This window comes from Alligator mississippiensis, chromosome 3, assembly GCF_030867095.1.
Source record: "Alligator mississippiensis isolate rAllMis1 chromosome 3, rAllMis1, whole genome shotgun sequence".
In the NCBI taxonomy this organism is placed as follows: domain Eukaryota; kingdom Metazoa; phylum Chordata; order Crocodylia; family Alligatoridae; genus Alligator; species Alligator mississippiensis.
This window is the reverse complement of record NC_081826.1, coordinates 103,639,577-103,658,398: the sequence shown is the minus strand read 5'-3', so window position 1 is coordinate 103,658,398 and position 18,822 is coordinate 103,639,577. Positions and strand designations below refer to the sequence as shown.

Genomic DNA, 18,822 nt, shown 5'->3' with positions numbered 1-18,822 from the left:
AATATTTTCCTTTGGGTAGGATAAAATATGATGCAGAGGACCAGTTTATAATCTCACCTGTATGATTGTAAATAATCTTAGACTAGTAGCTTCTAAGTGAATAAATAGAGGGTATAGACAGGTATAACAATTGTAGCAATATTAAAGGATACCCATATAAATGGTTATAATGTAACTGTTACATCTGCATGACTCTGTATTTATACAAATGTAGAAAATTGCTCTGGCTTTAACCCTACTTCATTCACTGTTACAATGAAGGCAATTTAGTGGCAACCTGTGCCACTAAGAAACATGCAGAAACAACAGTTAGTGTAGCAGCTGATGGACACTCCTAAGCAGCAATTTCCCCTCATATTTTCAAATAGTTAAATGTACATTTGTTCATGACCAGAATTATATTCACAGAAGATCAGGGTCTACCCAAAGATTTCTAGATCATAGGCAAGTAGGACTGGAAGGGACCTGACAAGGTCATCTAGTCTAGTCACCTGCTCAAGGCAGGATCATCCCCGACTAAACCATCCCAGGCAAGTGTGTCTAACCCGTTCTTGAAAACTTCCAGGGGTGGAGATTCCATAATTTCTCAAGGTCATCTCTTCCAATGTTTGATCACTTTTAGAGTCAGAAAGTTCCTTCTAATCTCCAATTTAAATTTTTGCTTGAGGCTGTTTCTCCTAGCCCTGTCCCTCACAGAAAAAATCCCACTTTCATCCTCCTCAGTCACCATCAAGTATTTGAAGACTGTTATTGACCCTCCGTCCTGCTTCCCTGGCCTCCGCACCTCTGCCTCCCACCCAGGATTCTCTTTTCCAGACTAAATAATCCTGGTTCTTTCAGACTTGGCTTATATAATTTACAATACTTTTGGGGTACACTGTGCAAACCTTTAAACCAGGGAAGTGATCATTACAATACACTGAGTAAAGAACAGACCAAAAACAAAGGACCAATTCAAATAACAACTATGTGCTAATACAGCATTTGGTATCAATATTTTTTTTTCCAAAAGCAAAATCTCAGAAGCTTCTCAGAGATTCTTGGGCCTAACATATGGTATGAATTGAACCAGTTTCTTAAAAGATCTTGGATTCTCATCCCATCTCTCAGATAATCACATCTCTCTGGTTAGCTGGTTTCTATATTCCTTATTTATATGCAAATGCCTCCTTACTAATCTTTGATGACCCAGAAACATCCAAAGAAAAACTGGTTAAAAGAAAAAAAAATCTCTTCTTTCATTTACTACTAAAAGGGAGGAAGAAACTGTTATCTTTCATGTGGTTATCAAACATCACCATCTAATATCTGTGCCTTCCTGAAACTCCTAAACTTATTATTGATAAGGTAGAGCCTGGTAGAATTTCAAGTGTATTATTGCTAGTAATGTCTAACAGTTTAATCTAAAAATGGCTTTCATTTTACAATGCAGCAGCTAAGAAAATCAACTTTCCAACATGCCTGAGAGTGCTGTGAGCCAAATTATGTCACATGTATTCCAAGGTACCTGTAAACAAGTTTGATTTTTGCATAATGAACACACCATTTATTTACAGCCAATAAGACTCAACACCGTTCAGAGCAAAATTGATTTAGATCCTCTATGCATTCTAGTATGGGCTGACTCTAAATAGAAATAAATGGCTTCAGTCACCATTATTGATACATTACCATGGCTGGCACTCATCTATGGCAATTCAAACTCATCTCTCATTGAAAATTAAAAATATAAAAGAGAGGTGGACTGAAGGTAAACATACTGTTATTAGAACCAGCAAATACAACTTTACGTCAGAAAGATCCATTACATCTTGTTATAGTTGTAGACCTAAAAAGCTAGATATGAACTTGTTAGTCAAAATGACTTGCTTTGGATTAAGGAAAACAACAAGGATGAGCAAATGTAAGGTCTTCCTGAGAGAATACAGTGGATACCCCAGTGTAACAAGATACAGATACAAATACAGGTAACAGATACAAAACAGCTGCTGAATTCTGATCTTAAGAAAAGTTCTTTAAAGGGCATGATTAAGAAGGCAAAATCATTTTCATTGCTATCAATATTGCATTCCTCCTCCATAACTATTTTAAAAAAGGTATGATTTGTAAGGGAGGTTTGTGGGGGTTTTAGCAGCCCGAGGTACCTAAAAAAAACCCTGTATTTGTCATATGATATTTTTTTTACTTCCTTTTCCACACCTTAGGATTCACTTTGTACAGCTATATTTTTACTGCCGTAATCTTCAGGCCAATAAAAAGCACAATCATTTTCCTTCTCAGTAATTACATGGTTGCCAGCTTCAATTTTTACTCCTTTTACCCTTTCAGAACTCTTATCTTTAAAAGCTGTTCAATATGCAACTTCATTATCTTCCCTTTTACCTCTACCAGGTATGCCAGTCCTCTCAATAACTTGCTGAATATATCTTTCTTTTTGTCTTCCACTTCCTAGCTCCCCACTGAGTTTGATTTAAGTCTATGTGCATACTTTTGGGAATCATGTGATATAGGTTCTTTGCTTTGTGCTATTTTTCATATCCACTTCTTTAGCTAAATCTATTTTAAATGTATGAAGCTAATTTGGATATAGACTACAAAAACCATCACATTTTCATAGCTACAAATATCATCTTTCCAGTAAGGGGAGGGTATGTACACACACCTTCAGGGTGAGGTGTTTGTGACTCAAGAATCTACTGACCATAACGCAGTAGCTTTCCATATAATGTTTCCTACAGGCACTACTTCTACAAATTGCTTTATAGTCATGGAATAGAAATTACATGGGTGTGAGTTCTGGGACTCACCATATTTAATGTTGGACCACTGCCAAAGTAACATTGCTAGACTGTGATGGTATTACAGTCTGATATCTCACAAAGAGGCAGGGATAGTAACAATGCTATCCATCATTGCAAAGCTGTGACTGTGGGCTTTGCAATGGTGCATAGAATTTACTTTAAGCCTTGAGAAGTTGTGACAGAGTGAATGTACATCATTACAATTACTATCTTGCTCCCGACCACTCCACCCCAACTTAAAATTTGACATGATAGTAGCTACTATCTCACAAACTGCTAGAGATAATATGCAGCTATGAAATTGTATCTATCTGGAAATGTGAAACCCACTTTTCAAACATCACAAAGCATTAATCTCCCCTGCTATGGTTTGTAAGCTTTTGACTGCTGAAATTATGTTGGAATTGAAGCAGGAAGCAAAAAATGGAAGATGGTAATCAGAATGAGACGATTTTTAGGATTCATTATCACAGGACCTATGTAGTCTTATGGACAAGCATAAGTGCTTTCAGGGCCAATAAAGTTTTCCAAGCATACGAAGAGAAATTAAAAAAGCACTGATCCCTAAAACAAAGTAAAGCAGATTAATGGGTTAGAAGAAAGCAGAACCAAATAGGTTACACCAATCTTTTTTGCTGTACTCGTATATTTTTGAGAATAGGTTTTGTTTAATATTTATCAAGTTCATATAGACCAAAGGACTAGTATGCTGCTGTCTTTTTATTATTATTATTATTTTATTTGCCATGAAACAAAGAGTAGGCATCTTTCAAATTAGGCAATATTTCCTACAGTTTTCCCAAATGAATTATATTCATGAAATACCTATCAACATTTTCAATTGAGTTGGACCCCTCAACTTATTTATTTTGGAAATCCAACCTGTAATGTTCTATGGATACTTTTTTAGGTGTTTCTTATTGAGGTAGCATTTATACAATGTGGCAGAATTTGGTACATAACTGTTGCACACAAATACTGCAACAGAGCTATCCAAGAGGTACTATGTTATGGGACTAGTGGGCATTCAGAAGATGAAACATGAGCAAGATGATTTCCTTAAGATCTACTCTTGGCTCTTTAGAAGGGCTACATATTCAAGTTAAGGTGAATAACTGGCAGCTCAATCCAAATATAACATGAACTTAGTGGTCTCATTTACTGTAGGTAATAATTTTCAGAGAAAGAAGGAATCCTAAATCACTTCTCAAAAATCCCTGTTTTTAACACAATGTAGCGGCTTGTTGGCAGCAGTGCACCATGCCGGCTTGGAAAGGCTCCAAGTGATTGGTGGGGCATTCCCACCAATCAGAGAACGGCATGGGAGAGGCTTGCCCTGCCCCTACTCAGGGGTGAGGTGAAAAGCTGGACCTGAGAGGGGACTAACCCTCCCTTTTGATTGGTCTGTTTTTAATCTGGGGCAGAGCCCCAGAGGAGAATAAAAAGGCAGCATGCCCAGCACACAGGCTGCTGCAACACAGGATGGAGAAGAGGGCCATGAAGAGCTGGTCAGCAGGGTGGAGCTGTTGCCTCGGAAGAGCCCAAAGCCTCCTCATCAGGAAAGGAGCAGTGAAGTGGCTGCATCCCTCAGCCCTGCTGCAAGGGAGCACGGCAAGCAGTGCACAGGTTGATACATGGAGGGACTGAGACCCTGGGAGCTGCACGAGGTTGCTTAGGCCTCCAACCCCTGGCATAAGGCCAGACAGAGGCATAGAAGGGCCATCGGTGCACAGGACTGTGCACAGGGCCTAAGCAGGACCCAGGCTGGAGAGAGAGCCATGAGCAGCTGGGGACTTCCCTGCGGAGAGAGGAAACTCCCCACCTGGGGAAACCAGTGCAGCTGCATCCAGCCTGGAGAGTTGTGAGCTGCCCTGGGAAGCGGGATTTTCACAGGGGAATAGGTTTCCCCCCACCATCAGTTGGGGCTAGCAGCTGGAGGAAAAGCCCCAAAGGGAGGGGTTCTCAGGGGTCATGAGGGTTCCCTTTCATGGGCTAGTCAAGCTGGGTAGTGGGAAGCCTGAAGGGCCCTGGGGATCCTTTCCCTCTCCTTATCTTTGGGGCACTGCCACTGCCCCAGGACAACAAAGACTGTTCTTTTGTTCCTTTTAGAGATCTAGCTGTTTCACCTGATGTTTCTGTGCCTCATACCTTGTGAACCTTGTGCCCTATGCTTTGTAAACTTCACACCTCATTAGAGTATAAGGTTGAATGACTTTTAATGAGACTCTTTGCTTTGACCTCTTTTGATTCTCACCTGTGTATAGAACATTTAGATTGCCCGTATATAAGCTGTTTAGCTCTTATAGCTTATGTGTAAATATACTAACACTATAATTTTTATATCTTATTAAATTTGTATATAGTTAAGCCTTGACACATGTTATGGCCTTGCTCTATAGGTGGAAGCAGGGAAACTGTGTGCCACAGGCAGCTTTACCCCACAGCACACCTGCCCTACTAACATTCCCTTCATTTGGAGAGGGGAGTACAACACTGGGTACCATCCAGGTTACAATAAGATAAAGGAACTAGATCTTGATTATTTAGGTTTATCATGGCCTATACTGTGAACACAGGCCATGGTGCCAGAGAGGTTAAAACATCCTGCGATCACTCAAGACACAAATTGAACCCTGCTACAGATTCTCTCAATCTTATGGCTACCTAGTGTTTCAGACTGAGGAGTCAAAAGTGGCCAGACATGCGCCTTTGCATGCCACTGACTACAGAAACATGACTTAACACTAGCCCAATGGGTCATTCAGGTGATTCAAACCTTTAACTTTTGCTACTATGAAAGTATCACTCTCACCAAGCCCAGCTCAGAAATAATTAAAAATTTCATCTTTCAAAATTCCTTGCATTACCTTACTTTGGGTCTCTACCTACATTAAAGAAAACCCCAGAGACAAAAACAAACATCTCCCCCCCTGCTTTTTTTTTTTTTTTTTTTTTTATAATGGCTCCTCCAATTTTTAAGGAAATTGCTAAAGTACAAAATCTGGGTTTTCAACTCTGTGGGTGTAGGAACTTTTGCCAACAAAAGTAGCTGTATACATAGAGTGACACACTAGAACAATAATGCTTTCTTTTTCTTTTGGGAATAGATATTGATTTTATTTTTTTGTTATACTGGCATATGAAGTCTCCAGAGTGTGACTTTTGACTTTTCATTCAAAATTGTGCATTCATATGAAGAGGAAAGGATTTGGAGCAAACAACAGAATGTGAAAAAAAAACCCAACCAAACTTTGCCCAGTCACTAGAGATTTTTAAATGTTCAGAAACAGAAAAGGTTTTTATGCAATGGGCCACATTCTCAAAAGAAACTGTTATATAAGATGCTAATTACAATATATTAGGGAAAGTGACAATACACCAACTGGCGGCTTTGGCAATGGTGTCTCGAGGCAGGCTTCGGCTTCTTTGACAATGACCAGACCTGCTGGGTGGCACGGAAGTGGAAAGGGATCTTGGAGTCCTAGTGGACTCCAAGATGAACATGAGTCAGCAGTGTGACGAAGCCATCAGAAAAGCCAATGGCACTTTATCGTGCATCAGCAGATGCATGACGAATAGGTCCAAGGAAGTGATACTTCCCCTCTATTGGGCGCTGGTCAGACCGCATTTGGAGTACTGCGTGCAATTCTGGGCACCGCAATTCAAGAGGGATGCGGATAACCTGGAGAGGGTCCAGAGAAGGGCCACTCGTATGGTTAAGGGCCTGCAGACCAAGCCCTACGAGGAGAGACTAGAGAAACTGGACCTTTTCAGCCTCTGCAAGAGAAGGTTAAGAGGCAACCTTGTGGCTGCCTATAAATTCATCACGGGGGCACAGAAGGGAATTGGTGAGTATTTATTCACCAAGGTGCCCCTGGGGGTTACAAGAAATAATGGTCACAAGCTAGCAGAGAGCAGATTTAGATTGGATATTAGGAAGAACTTCTTCACAGTTCGAGTGGCCAAGGTCTGGAACAGGCTCCCAGGGGAGGTGGTGCTCTCCCCTACCCTGGGGGTCTTCAAGAGGAGGTTAGATAACCATCTAGCTGGGGTCATCTAGACCCAGCACTCTTTCCTGCCTATGCAGGGGGTCGGACTCAATGATCTATTGAGGTCCCTTCTGACCCTAACATCTATGAATCTATGACCCGCACATCACGACGAGAGACATGCTCAGTTGGGATGGGCTTCACCTGTCCCCCAAAGGTAAGCGTGTGTTCTCTTCTAGGTTGGTGGATCTCCTTCGGCGGGCTTTAAACTAGGCTCGTTGGGGGGAGGGGAAGATGAGGGCGGGGGAAGCCATGGACCACCAAACCATGTGGCACCCACAAGGACAGCCCAGCCTGAAGGAGAACATCGGGAACCTGCAATCCATGGGGCTGCTAGCAGTACACCACAGGTAAGCAATAAGCAGGTGAGCAATAAGGGGCCCTTTGGGCATCAGAGCCGGGGGACAACAAAGGCGCCAGTCACAGGGCTGAAGTGCCTATACAATAATGCTAGGAGCATGGGGAGCAACCAGGATGAACTAGCACTCCTGCTTGCAGAAAAAACCTACGACTTAGTAGGGCTAACAGAAACCTGGTGGGATTCTTCCCATGACTGGGCGGTACACATTGAGGGTTATAAGCTGTACAGAAAGGATAGAGTGGGGAAGAGAGGGGGAGGGGTGGCGCTCTATGTCAATGAGCGATATACATTGACCCTTATCAAAACGGAATCAGAGGAGAAGAAAGTAGAAGGATTGTGGGTTAGGTTACATGGAGGTCAAGGAGAAAGGGATTTGATGGTAGGGGTCTGCTACAGACCCCCACACCAAAGGGAAGAACTAGATTTGGGGCTCCTGAGGTAGCTCTCGGAGACCATAAAAACTAGGGAGGTGGTAGTCATGGGGGACCTAAACTACCCAGACATCTGCTGGGAGACGCAGACAGCAAAATCCCACTGTTCACGCAGGTTCCTATCCTGTGTATAGGACCTCCATCTGACGCAGGAGGTACATGGTCCCACTAGGTGGAATGCCTTACTGGACCTGGTATTGGCAACAGGGGATGACATGGTAGGAGACCTACAGATTGGTGGTCACCTGGGGGACAGTGATCACCAAATAACAGAATTCATCATAAGACCTCGAGTGGGTAAGGTAATTAGTAGGGTGAAAGTGCTAGACTTTAGGAAAGCTGATTTCAATGAACTCAGGTGTTTAGTCAAGGACGCACTGCAGAGTAAGAGTTTTGAAGAGATGGGAGCCCAGGAAGGGTGGCTGTGCCTTAAGGAAATGATCCTTCGGGCACAGAGGGAGATGATTCCGATGCGGGGAAAAAGGGGGAAAGGGGCCAAGAGGCTTCCTTGGCTGACCAGAGAAATCCAGAGCAGCCTACGGGCAAGAAGGGGGGCATATAAAAAGTGGAAACGGGGAGAGATTACCAAAGAGAAGTATACCTCCTCTGCTCGTGCTTGTAGGGAGGCAGTTAGACGGGCCAAAGCTACTATGGAGCTGAGGATGGCATCCCAAGTTTAGGATAACAAAATATTGTTTTTTAGATATATAGGGAGTAAAAGGAAGGCCCGGGGTGGAATAGGACCCCTACTAAATAGGCAGAAGCAATTGGTGACGGACAGGGGGGACAAGGCTGAAGTCCTCAACGAGTTCTTTGCCTCAGTGTTCCTAAGTGAGGGGCAAGACCCGTCTCTCACTGGGATTGTAGAGAGGCAGCAGCAGAGCACCAGACTACTAAGCGTAGACCCGGAGGTGGTGCAGAGGCACTTGGAGGAACTGGATGCCTAAGTTGGCAGGCCGGGATGAGCTCCATCCGAGGGTACTGAAGGCACTGGCTGACGTCATTGCGCAGCCACTGGCGGGAATATTTGAACACTTGTGGCACATGGGCCAGGTCCCAGAGGACTGGAAAAGGGCCAGTATGGTCCCCATTTTCACGAAGGGGAGGAAGGAGGACCCAGGCAACTATAGGCCAATCAGTCTCACCTCCATCCTAGGCAAAGTCTTTGAAAAAATATCAAGGTTCACATTTGCGAGAGCCCGGCAGGAAAAATTATGCTGAGGGGAAACCAGCACAGGTTTGTAGCAGGTAGATCATGCCTAACTAATCTAGTCTCTTTTTATGACCAGGTTACAAAACACCTGGACGCAGGAGGAGGGGTTGACTTTGTTTACTTAGACTTCAGGAAGGCCTTCGATATGGTATCCCACCCCATACTGGTGAACAAGTTAAGAGGCTGTGACTTGGATGACTACACAGTCCGGTGGGTGGTGAATTGGCTAGAGGGTTGTACACAGAGAGTCATAGTGGATGGGCCGGTATCGACCTGCAAGGGTGTGGGCAGTGGGGTCCTGCAGGGCTCGGTCCTTGGACCGATACTCTTCAATGTCTTTATCAGCGACTTGGACGAGGGAGTGAAATGTACTCTGTCCAAGTTTGCAGATGACACAAAACTGAGGGGAGAAGTGGACACACCAGGGGGCAGGGAACAACTACAAGCAGACGTGGACAGGTTGGACATATGGGCAGAAAACAACAGAATGCAATTCAACAAGGAGAAATGCAAAGTGCTGCACCTAGGGAGGAAAAATGTCCAGCATACCTACTGCCTAGGAAATGACCTGCTTGGTGGCACGGAAGTGGAAAGGGATCTTGGAGTCCTAGTGGACTCCAACATGAAAATGAGTCGTCAGTGTGATGAAGTCATCAGAAAAGCTAATGGCACTTTATCGTGCATCAGCAGATGCATGACGAACAGAACCAAGGAGGTGATACTTCCCCTCTATTGGTCGCTGGTCAGACTGCATTTGGAGTACTGCGTGCAATTTTGGGCGCCAGACTTCAAGAGGGATGTGGATAACCTGGAGAGGGTCCAGAGAAGGGCCACTCGTATGGTTAAGGGCTTGCAGGCCAAGCCCTATGAGGAGAGACTAGGGCACCTGGACCTCTTCAGCCTCCACAAGAGAAGGTTGAGAGGCGACCTTGTGGCTGCCTATAAGTTCATCACAGGGGCGCAGAAGGGAATTGGTGAGGCTTTACTCACCAAGGCACCCTTGGGGGTTACAAGAAATGATGGCCACAAGCTAGCAGAGAGCAGATTTAGACTGGACATTAGGAAGAACTTCTTGACAGTTAGAGTAGCCAAGGTCTGGAATGGGCTCCCAAGGGAGGTGGTGCTCTCCCCTACCCTGGGGGTTTTCAAGAGGAGGTTAGATAGGCATCTAGCTGGGGTCATCTAAACCCAGCACTCTTTCCTGCCTGTGCACAGGGTCGGACTCGATGATCTATTGAGGTCCCTTCTGACCCTAACATCTATGAATACAATACAACAGTGGTTCTCAACCTTTTTAGACTCTTGGCACCCCTTGGAAAATGCCAACTCTTCATTTTTACTTGGTTTTTGACTATAGAAAAATAATAGAGCAATTTCTGTTACAAAGAACTCAGAAAGATCACAACAGGTCAAATTTTCATGTTTTTGACACTATGGATTCCTATTTGAAATTCTGGGTTTTTCTTATGAATCACATTTGTATACCTAAGAGTGTTAACATTGTGCAGCCCCCTGCAGCACCCTTGAAATTACCTCAAGTCTGCAAGTACTGAGGATGAAAGCACAATTTTGTTCAATTCTTGTATTTCTAAATTGTATGCATGTGTTTTTGAATGAATTTAGTTTGATTGGTTTTCCACCAGTGTAGTGCCACTGGTTTCAACTGATTTATACCAATGTAAGCAAAGGTAGAATCAGGCCTCAGGGAACAGGTGTACATTGCTACAACTTGTCAGAGTAAGGCACTTGACTTACATTAAAAAACAAAATGATTGGTAACCAAATTCAGATAACTAAGGAATCTAATACCTATTTACCATACTGTAAAATAAACTTCACGTTTTGAGATCACAAGGGTTGGTAAGATGCTCTGATGTGCAAAAACTCAAAGAGGAAAAGTGAACAGTTCTGTTGGAGGATCTTATTCTCACCTGGGGTTCTTTAATGGCAAGGGGCCTGTGTTTGGGTTGGAAGGACACAGGAGAGCTTTTCTCCTTAGCAGTATTTCCTTCAAATATTCATAGAAGCTTTGTTGCTCATAGTCCATTTGGATCAGAGGTAAGGAAAAAAAAATGCAGTATTCATACTCAGAACCCAAAGAAATTTTTATGGTCAATAATTAGGCCTCTATGTCTGAACTATTATAACTTCAATGATGTGCTTTAGATCAAATAGTGCAAAATATCAATAATATATATAACTGCAATAACATTCATGTGCCCATGTGTGCATGCACACACACACACACAATAGTTTCCCTGGTGAACAGAGTAGATAGTAGATTTGCAGTTTACCAGTTGTAACTGCTACAAGTCAAAGAATATGTTGTAGTAATCTACTGATTAACATATAGTATACACGATACTACATGAAAACATTTGAATAAGACAAAAATAATAGGATAAATTTTACAGAAGGAAAGCTTGAATATGTTATCTTCCATTTATTATTTTAATTATGAATGTAGTATATACATTGGTATGGATTACAGATAGTGTAAGGAGTGACCTAGAAACCACTACTCAAAGGCTAAGCAGAAGAGAATGTTATGTGACGAATGCCCATCTGCAATAAGGAGGAGACAGTCCTAGATAAAGGGGGCTTGAAAACAAAAGCAGAAGCCAGGGTACTGGTTTAAAGGGCTCATTAAAATACTAAAAATCACGCCCCTAGGTGGGGAAGAAGTATGCTAATGAAACACACATGTATGTAAATGAGATACATGGCTAAAACACAGGTATAGAGACATGCTCAGTAAAGAACTTCTTGCATCACTCACTTATAACCAATCAGCAAACAAGCATGCTTATGAAGGTTCAAAAACTCCTGTATAAAAGATGCTTAGAAATAGTAATCTGGTGTGCTTGTTACGTGAAATTATTCCGCTCGCACCTTTTATTGCTAGCAATAAACCTGCTTTGTACTTTCACCCCTGGTATCATTATTGGCCTTTGCATACCAGGCACGATCCCAGACTTGAGCTGGGGCACAACAATAGTACAGTGGATTTCATGCTTCATGAATCATGCGGCCATACCTAAGGATTTACATTTCCAAATTTCAGACAAGATTAAATTAGTTCTGTGTCTTATTTTCAAGTTAAGTTTCCAAATAAAGCTGAACATTCTTCAGAGAATTTCTGGCTCACTAAAAATATGTAACCCCCCCGCCCCCACCCCCCCAAAACAGAACTTGATAGTTGTTCCACTTGTCATCCCCCCCCACCCCATTAGGACTCCTATGATGCTGGCTGCTGGGATTTACATGCTATTAAGCTTCGTGTTGACCTAAGTAGGTTTCACCTATGATGCACTTATTTTTGATCAGTTGCTAATAGACCATAACAGTATTACCATAGATAAAGATACTGGTACTAATCTATGTTTTATTAATGTGGTGATTATGAAAAACTAAATAGTAGAGGAATACTGACAGTTTATAAAATCAAACTGGAATTCGTAAACAGATTCTCAAATAGTCATACTGATATTGCAGCCCTCTTTCCTGATTATAATCCAAATATTCATTGAAGAATATCTAAAGATAAGTGCTTAAAAAAAAAGAAAAAAGAGCTTCCTTTGGATCATTTTTGCCCAACTTTAAAATTTTGAAACTTTCATTTTAAGACTTTAACTGACAAGAAGTTATGATTGCAAAGAAAAACTTCCCAACATCAGGCATTTCAGTGATATTTTAAGATTATGTGATGTGACAATGCTGAAATGCTAACTTTTCTCTGTGATGAATGGTAACTGAGAATAAAGATGATACTTTAATCTGCGACAAGAATTATCAAGGGATATGATCCAATCCAATTATTATACGCATTATGGCACCAAATAATGGCTCCTATAATGGTTAAGGGCTCTTCTGAAGTAGGATGTTAACAAGTACATAACAAAAAATTTAAAATAGTATTTATCCCAAATAGTTTATATTACAAGAGAGAGTAAGTAGCTTTGCCAGACAGAGGGATCATGAAATGAAAGTGTCACAATGCAGATGTCTGTCAATGATAGTAATGATAGCAGTAGCCTATCAGTCACCAGGTTTTTTGTGGACATAATAGCAAAAGGAGAATTTTAAGGAAACTTCTTTAAGACTTCTCTTTTCTTGTGATCACTTGATGTCTTTTGATAAAGTTATTTTTTCTCTTTGAGCAGCAACTTGCCTATTGTTTGTAAAATACCACACACACCTACAGAAATATAAAAATAAGCAAAATAATTAAAATGTCAGATTTTCTTTGATCAGATTGTTCATTCTCATCATTTAATCTGAAAAAGAGAAGACAGAAGGGGGATTTAATAGCAGCCTTCAACTACCTGAAGAATATTTCCAAAGAGGATGAAGCTAGACTGTTTTCAGTGATGGCAAATAAAAGAACAAGGAACTCTCAAGTTGCAGCAAGGGAAGTTTAGGCTGGATATTAGGCATAGGTGGAGGGAGAAAATATTATCTGGGGGGGGCTGAGCATATGCACACAAGGGCTCACATGCACCTACACCCCCCAGCAGGTAAGTCTGTCATGGGAAAGGGGAATGGAAGGACAGATCAAGGCCCCCACACAATGAGAGAGGGAGTGGGGCAGAGGCAGGGGCAGCAGTTGGGGTGAATGGGGCACCGAGGCAGATTGTGGAACTATTGGAGCCTCGGGTGGCTTGTCCAGGGGCACAAGGGTGGTGGTGGCGGGGGTAGGACTCCTGCTGTTGCACTCACCTCAGCGGAGGCCCAGTGGGCACGTGCTCACTGATCTGTGTGCTGCGTGGAGGCAGGCTGCAGCTGCATGCTGGGGCTCTGCATCCTGCTGCCTTTGCCTCAAGAGCCACGTGATGCCATGTGCCTGCTGCTCCTGGGAGGGAAGGGAATGGGGCGCATCCCAGCAGCAGCAAGCACATGGTGTTGTGTCACTCCTGGGACAGTGGGACACAGAGCCCCAGCCAGCAGCAGCAGCACACCTTCTCCCCACACACAGATTGGGGGGGGGGGTTGTGTCCCTTGGGCCTCTGTTGGGGTGTGTGCAGTGCCAGGAGCCCCCCTGCACTCTTGGATAAGCCACCCCTGCCCCACTCTCTCCCACACTAGGGCCTTGATCTGGCCCCCCAAGTTCCTTCCCCTTCACAGAGTAAACTGAAATTTGCCTGGCTGCCATGCTGGGTAGTAATCCACACACGGGGGCTGCAATCCTGGCTGTGTCTGAGTGTGCATGCCCCTCTCCCCACACTGCTGCAGCAGCCTGGACCCTGCAACCAGCTGCTCTGTGGCTCTATTTGCTGCCCCCCATTTGGGAGGGCTAAACCCTGTTAGCCCCAGCCTTTCACCACCTATTATATTTGGAAAAAACTCTCTCACAAGAAGGGTAGTAAAGCACTGGAACAGGTCATCCAGAGAGGTTGTGGAATCTCCACCCTTGGAGGTTTTTAATAACCTAGTTGGGGATGGTCCCGCTTTGAGCATGTGGTTGGACTAGATGACTTCCTGAGGTCCCCAAGAACCCCAATTTTGTATGATTCGATGATATTCTTTTAAAGGGACAAGAGGGAAGCTATGCATAATTTCCTTGCTTCAGTCTTTCAGATATCTTTGATTTTTAAAAAGGCTAAATATGCCTAAAAGGGCATGCATTTTAAAGGGCTAAATATGCCTAAGGACTTTTGAAATAAAAAAAATAACTGTGGGCATACATCTGAATAAAATACTAAGTAAATGCATATACATGTTAAGGGCAAGCTTTTGACATTTGGCAAGCTGCCCAACAAGCACTCAGGCACTGCAAAATTAGTCTGTCACTGACCAACAGTAATGAAAAGGTCATTTTAAAAACAAAACAGGGTTGAAGGTGAAAAAGGAAGAAAAATGGCAACCTGGTGATAGAAAGCTATAAAGAATAGACAAGAAAATAGCAGATTTACAGAAAAGTTATTTTCTCATAATTCTTTATTGTTAAACAAGCAATAGTTCTAAACATTTAGAAAAACAGTGCAAAACCTGCTAAATTTAAAGTAAGAAAATAAATTTAATTGGTATATTATATATTTGTTACTTTCAGGTCATTTACATGGAAATTGAAATAGGGTAACATAGTTTCTGACTTAAAAGGCCACTGGGTAGTTAACTTGAAACATTATCTAGAAAAAGGCAGGTTCTAATAATCTGAATGTTGGACTGACAGCAAGGAACTATTAAAGTGTAATCCCATCTAACACTAATTATCTTTTCAGATGTACACTGAGACCCATATATGGTAAATACCTTTAAGAAACTGTTGGTATGATTGTGTAGCATTTATAAAGTGTTCAGATAGTTTAACTTTACTTTTGAGCACATGCTTTCATAAAAGAGCACATCAAATTCAGATTTGTAGAATTCTCATGAAGCCACTGAAGAACGATACTCTGCGGGTCTTGTTACACCTTACACTGCGAGCCTCACGGATATTGATCACTGTTAGTGCTAGCTCAAGTTTAGAGCAGTCACAAGTTGAGGCCAGCAGGGGCCTGGAGGACCGACAGGTAAGAATCCTCTCTAATCCCATTCTGTGTTGTTCCCTCACCCCCTGCCAGGGCTCCCTCTATCCCCAACCCCTTATTTGTGGCTGCCCAAGTTCTGTCCCAGGGGAACAGGCAGGAATGGTTAACCTGCCTGCCTGAGCCCCCACTGCACCTGGGCTGCTGTTCTTATCTGGGCAGAGCCCACCCAGAGATTTAACCCCTCCCTGACTGCTTCCCCAAGACAGACAGGGCATTTATACACATACGTCTGCTCTGATGGCCCAGAGATCCAGTGAACTGGAGCTGACTCTATTAATTGAGTCTGCTCTGCACATGAGCTGATGTGCTTGGCAGTGAATTTGTATAAACGGTGCCACATGAATTTGTATAAATGGCAAAATGTGCATCAGTGCTGAGAAAATGGTAGCAGTGCGCTTTTGAGCTAAAACACCTTTGATGTGTTTTAGTTCAAAAGCACGCTGGCACCATTTTCTCAGCACTAATATGCATTTTGCCATTTATACAAATGCACGCGCTGCAGTGCCCAGCACTTTGAAAAGCACCTGAAGCAGCGCTGCAATCATGTGTAGGAGCAGCCACAAGTAAGCTGGGGTGGGGGGCAGTGGGCCTGATCCAGGCTGGAGGGGAGGGAGGGGTGGGTGGGGTGTGTACATTAAGGTGTAGCCTAGCGTGGCCATACCTTAGTGGTAACATGAACTGGGTTAAAATGGATCCGAGATAATCCTCCCCTGGTGTGGCATAACTTAGAGCCACATAAGGACTGTCTTGCATAAAAGTTTCAGGTGTTAGTATGTGGACAGTCCAGGTGTTAAGAGCTCCAGGAGCTGCCCAAAATTACCATGTAACAAGACCCTGAGTACTGCTCCAAGAGTTTTTGGGTTTTGCAGTACCAGTGCTACAGATGTCTCTTCTTCAACATTTTTCAAACATTTAGCTTTAATGTCTGAAGGAAGGTTTCCAAATGAAAAGAACAGCAATGAAAGGAATCTTTCTGTTTTAGAACAAAATCAATATGGTGTAGCAATTTCTCATGGGCAGAAGAAAGGTGCATAGACAAGCAGTCTCCTGAGAGATGTCTCACATTGACAAAAACACAGTAGTATTAACTTGTACCATTCTAGCTAGGATAAATACATTTATGCTATATTTGAACCGTATACTATTTAGAAGTACAGATTTGAAAGATCTAAGCTATCACCTGTAGGTGATATTTGAGCTAAACTTTTCTTGTCAATTGCTTCCATTAAGCTGGTAACTAAAATCCATCCAAAGGAATTTCAAATGAACAACTTTATTTCATTCTTTCAGGTGAAAAGATGGACAAATGTCAAAACAACATCTTCATAACTCACTCGTTCCTTACTTAGGTAAATAAACAGAAATTGCTGGACTCCCCCAGAACTGTAGTCAATTAAACTGAGGGCATTTCTACATTACAGGGTTCTGTGAGCAGACAGCAGAGAAACTACAGGAGTATGGGTAGAACTGTGTAGTTCCACTATATTAGCTGTGGTGGTAGGGTATACAGACTGACCTATGTGGCTCCAGCTGTTAAAGAAGCTGTCATTCACCTTCTCTTTGTTCCTAAGTGGTAAGAGACATTTTTCATGTGCTGAGTTGCTGTTACTCTTCCAGCAAAAAGAAGGGGTCTGCTAACACAAGGGAGCTAAGAGTGTGAACTGCTGGTAAAACTATGTAGTGTGGACCAAGCCTAAGAGTACAAAATATTGGCAGTGTCATCACTCTTTAGCATCTCCATTCATATACTATAGCTGATGCTATAGTATGTATAGTATAGTATGTTGATGACAATAAGCTGTATCACACAAAGTTTTACTTACCAGGTATTACAGTTTCCCATTACACCACCAACTAGCCATTAGACTAAATGAAGATGTTCACATTTTATATGTCTTATAAAATTTAGCTTGGGCTGTGAGAATCCTCTCTAAGGAAAATCACCAATGCCTATGAAGAAACAACTTGGAAATGAGAGCTCATTTTGGTGTTTATAAGAAAAATATCCATTCAAAGAGTTTGCTCTGGAACCTGTGCAAACACATGGTCTCTCTCATAAGATGGCTGTACATAGCTTCTTTATCTAGTTGTCCTTACTATTCACTCACTTTTCCCCCCTCACTTTTTCATTTTTCTAATTTTTCTCTTTTGTTATTATTTTAAGACATTTCTTAATAAACCTTCATTCACCTGCCTCCAATCCCAGCAGAAGACAGACTTACTAACATTTCACTCCTGATTAGAAACTCAGACAAAAAACCGAACCTGTTAGGTAAAGTTTCCTGTGCCTGATAGAAGCAGCAATTTTTCTGACCTAGTTTGCCAATCCTTAAAATACAGCAACACATTTTTCTGCTTCAAAGAATAACTGACTATTGTCGTTAAATTACCAGAATTGGTCTGTATTTAAAGATACGGTATAAATAATATAGTTGTACTAACTACTTGTGTTCTCAAATGCAAAAAAAACCCCAAAACCTACTTTGTCAAAAATAAATTGGTTTCACCAATATGTAATGTTGGACAAACCTTTTCAGCTTAAACTATAGAATGCTTCACCTTAGATCCAATGACAAATACAGACTGCCCTGAAATGTCATTATCTCGGATTACCATGTAGGGCAGAGCTGTCAAAGATTTGACCCACAGTACTGCCTGTGGGTCTATGACCAGCGTGCTCAATGCAGTACATGGTGACTCTGGCTGTTCATGCTGCATATGGCTTGCAGAACCTGTCTGGCACAGGCTCCATACTCTGCGTGGGGCCAGTCTGGGGCCAGATTGGGCCCACAGATTGGCCTCTCTTGCCAGATCCAGCTCATGGGGCCGGTCCAAGGGGTGTGCTATATGTGGCAACCATGTCACAGAACAGACCTGGATCAGGCATGCTGGAGTCAGGCTATGGGCCCAATTTGAACTGGACCCATATTCAGCATATGAGGCTGGTTCGGCATGGATATCTCACACAGCACTTGCCCCAGGCAGGCCTTGTTCACTGCTAGCAGTGCTTGCTGGCTCAGCCCTATGGGGCACATGGTACACAGGGCCAGTATGGGGCATCTGTGGCATGTGGCATCCACACCAGCCTGATTTTGCATGCTGGATCTGACGTAAAAAACAGCTAGTCTGTGGGTCTGATCTGAACTGGCCCCAGATCCAACATGTGGGACTGGTCCAGCACAGGTGCTGCCTGAGATTGGCCCCATGTGCCAGGTGTAGCCCATGCTAGGTGGGCTTGTCACATCACATGCAGTGTGTGGGTCTAGGTCAGTGCATGTGGCATACTGGTCAGACACCCAGTATGGGATCCAGACCACAGAGTCCTATCATCCAGCCTGTAGTGCTGTTTCTTTGACACCGCTGTATAATATATTGTAAATACAAATTGTAGCCTAAGGCTTGCAAGTGAAAAACTAAAAGGACCTCACCACATTCTC

The 18,822-nt window shown here is 42.8% G+C and overlaps 1 protein-coding gene across 6 annotated transcripts in view; it reads right to left on the bottom strand.

The window, feature by feature from the left end:
• The window catches only part of CCDC102B (coiled-coil domain containing 102B), a 411,063-nt gene that overhangs the window by 16,975 nt on the left and 375,266 nt on the right, over positions 1-18,822 (bottom strand). The window lies entirely within an intron of this gene.